General features: G+C 49.4%; 1 pseudogene; it reads right to left on the bottom strand.

Annotated features, from left to right (window-relative positions):
* Nucleotides 1–1,877: 1,877 nt before the first annotated feature.
* Nucleotides 1,878–3,116, bottom strand: LOC113614714 (L-amino-acid oxidase-like; annotated as a pseudogene).
* Nucleotides 3,117–3,658: the final 542 nt, after the last annotated feature.

The following is a 3,658-nucleotide window of genomic DNA, read 5'->3' as shown; positions in this document are numbered from 1 at the left end:
GAAACCTAATCCCCAATATGATGGTAGTCAGAGGTGGCGATTTGGGAGGTGATTAGTTCATGAGGGTTGAGCCCTCATGAATGTCATTAGTGCCCTTATAAAAGAGACCCCAGAGAACTCCCTTGCTCCTGCCACTGTGTGAGGACACAGCAAGAAACTGGGCTCCCAGTAGGCAGGCCCAAATCTGCTGAATCTGCTGGCACATTAATCTTGGATTTTCTAGACTCCAAAATTGTAAGAAATAAATATCTGTTGTTTATAAGCCACTCAGTTTATTATATTTTTGTTATAGCAGCCCTTATGGAATAAGACAGTCCCTAAGCTTGTCTCCAAGTTCACCAAAGGCAGGATTTGGGTCTGATTCACCAGATTTCAGAGCCACTGTCAGAGTGGTTGTTTAATCCATGTGAACTTCATGTGTACAGTGAGATAGACTGGGGACTCAGTGAGACTGGGGGTGCCAGCCCCCATGGAGGTGAACACGAGGAAGGAGATAGAAGCCACACTATGTAGGGAAGTGGTTGAGGTATGGGTCCGTCAATGTTGGGAAAGTCAATCACCAATGAGGCCTGAATGTCTCTGCACATTCCTGTTGGATATGCTTAAAATGCAAGGCCCTGACTGCTCTTTGCTCGGGCGGTTTCTCAGAGCTGTGTTTTAGTGAGCAACGTTGAGGGATGAGATAATGCCTCCTCCCCCACCTCCTACTCACCCCCCGCAAACACTTACTGCTTTCTACACAACTGGTCAATTTTCTGAGTTCAGTGTTCCTCAGCTGCAGTGCAACGCCACTCAATGCATGGTGTCTACCTGGGTACCTCTGCATTGCCCCCATTGGGACTTGGTGGCTTGGGGTGCTCATGCTACTTGCTGTGCATGAGTAATAAAATCCTTTGCCTCTGACCCATGAGTCTTCTGCCAGCATCCATGAAACTGTGGCAAGCTAACTTGTTAGCTTACAAGTAGGATAAGATCCCAGACCCTCCCAGCTGGAGGAGGGTTCTTGGATACTTTGTTGTTCTGTCCTAGCCTCAGACTCTAAAGAGAATGGCACTTTCTCAGCTGGTTCTGAAGGTACCTTTTTGCCTTTGGTGATGAACTGTCCTTTAACCTCATAGTCACCTGGCCCCTTCTTGTGACCCTCTGGGTGATTACTCATACCTCCAAGAGGTCCTTTAGGGCCATAATTCAGGCCAGGTCACTGCCAAATGATGGGCCTCTTTAGACCTCATGCATCTGTCTGCCTGAAAGTTCTTATCAGTATTGACTCCATCTGTCGCCTCCTCACCCCTCAGCGCTGCCAGGCAAAGAAGATCCAGGGGGATAGGAAAAGGATGGAGGACAGACCATGCAGTTTTGATGCTGTGCATTCTGAGAACTTCTATCACTCGAGCATTCAACATATTCATTGCTGAATTTCAACAATGTGAATTGTTGTTTCAGGAATACAAAAAGAGAATAAGACAGAGCCACTGAGTGTAGAAGCAAGAAGATTTGGGGTTAGATGACTTAGGTTTTGATCCCTCTGGACCAGCATTTGTGACCGCAGGCAAGTTATTTAACCTCTTGGAAAATCAGTTTTCCTCATCTATAAAATGGAGTAATATTAGAATATGTACACTGGGGGTTGCTTTAATAACGTGGAAAAGCATTGAGCATGTTACTGGCCACAAGGTTGCCTCCATCTAAGTTCCCAACTTCTCTTAAAATTCACAGTCACGGGAGATGGAGGAGTAGACATGGGGAGGGGAGGTAGGACTAGACTCAGATTAAAGGAATAACAGAGGAGCCAAGGACCCCAGACAAGGTCCTTGGAAATCAAAGCCCTCCCTAACTCTCAGCACTCAATTCTATAATTATTTAGATGCCACCCAGAATGTAAGTAAAACACTTAGTGATAGCCTTAAACTTAATGAATGCTTTACTGTTTTAATCACTATATCACACGTTGTTGTTGTTGAGACATTGCCAATAAATCCAAGGTCATGGGTGGCCAAATATTAGATGGACTCTGTTCCTTGGCCTTATGTGGCACCTCTTGGTTGGCGTCTTTGGAAAAAGGTGGAGATAAAGTGAGAGAGTGGATTTTGAGACTTTTCCTGGTGGACCATGGTGACCAGAGTTACTCCAATTCCTGGTGTCATAAAGTTGGCTATAGCTCCATTTTTTTTTTAATTGAAGTATCGTTGATTTACAGTATTGTGTTTCAGGTGTAGCTATAGCCCCATTTTGGAGTGGGGTCCTTTTGGGTCTCTGGGGTCCTTGGTCAAAGCCATGCCCACAGCCTCTTGGATGTTCTGTGCTGCCCTCAGCCCTGATTTGATTGCTGTGTCAATCCAGCTGGGGGGCAGGGTTGTGTGCTCCCCAGCAAAGTGGACCTGTCCTTCTGGCTTGCAGAGTTCCTGGGCATAGTTCACATATTGGTGGGGAGTGAAGGAGGCAAAGCCGCCCATGGAGTAGGGGTCCTGGCTCCAATGCTTGACCGTGGAATAGGGGCACAGGGCCCACACCTCCTCCTTGGGGAGATCATGGACTACTGCCAGGTCGTCCAGGACAATATCAATTGCCCGGGCACGTCCATGACAGCGAAGAAAGAGGAGTCATCGTCCAGGGTATAGGAGGCCAGGATGACCCCTGTGCCATTGGGGAAGATGTGGTTGGCATAGAAGATGAAGAGAAGGCTGGTCGGTGCTGGACTTTCCCCCTAAGATGCCTTTGTGCTCCCAGAAATGCTGCATGCAGGTCAGGATCACTTTGGTGGCATTGCTGTAGTGGACGGATCGCAGTGCGTCCTAGTTGCCATGGGAGAGAGGTGGCCTGAAACAGAGGAGTCAGGCAGCCTTGGCTGTGGTGGCTAAAATCAGGTAATCGGCGGTCAGACGTGCCCTGGTCTGCAGAGGGTCAGGCATTCGGTAGGTGATGTGGATGTGGTCTGCGTACGACTCAACCTCCTCTGCTGGCGAGTGGAGCTGGACTGTCCCGGGCAAGAGGGCAGCATGCAGGGCCTGGGGGAGCTGGTCAATGCCCCCAGCGATTTCATCAAACCTGAGAGTGAGCAGGCAAGGGAGAGACAGGGAAGCAGGCTGATGGACAAGGCCAGGCAGAGGATGGGCCATTTGGACTGTACAGAGGCTGAGCCCGCTAATGGACCTGCTCTAGCCTGTGTGCTAGGGAGGTAAGCCATTGGCAAAAGGAGGGCATGCCGGGTAGGGTGGCTCTTAGCTCCGGGGAACTAGAGATAGATGCCATTTTGGGGCTGACAAATCAGAAAAATGCATTCCCTCTGGGCAGGTACAGCCCCTTGCCAGAGCCTCAGGCTTGAAACATGGATCATGCCTGGCTCGCAGTCACACACACACCCCACCCCCCGCCTCCTCAAGTGGTCACCCCACTCGACCTGCCTTAAGACCCTCCTCTTCCTTCCATTTTCCCTTTAGGACAGTCCCTGGTCTGAATATAAATGGATTTACCCTGAAAAAATTCTGGGAGGAAGGGAGAAGATGCTATTGGGAAAAGAAGACGACCGGATGCTCAAATAACTGAGCCAGTCCCCTTGGCCACTGAAGGCTTGCAGGGTCTGTTGCCCTCTCGCGAATATCTGTAGCCTTTTTGGGCAGGAATTGGGTCACAGAACCCTGAGGGAGAGTGAATTCCGGTC

Source organism: Aethalodelphis obliquidens, unplaced genomic scaffold, assembly GCF_003676395.1.
Source record: "Aethalodelphis obliquidens isolate GAN/ISIS:26980383/991018 unplaced genomic scaffold, ASM367639v1 scaffold102, whole genome shotgun sequence".
NCBI lineage: Eukaryota > Metazoa > Chordata > Mammalia > Artiodactyla > Delphinidae > Aethalodelphis > Aethalodelphis obliquidens.
The sequence above is the reverse complement of the archived record's forward strand: the minus strand, read 5'-3'. Positions and strand labels throughout refer to the sequence as shown.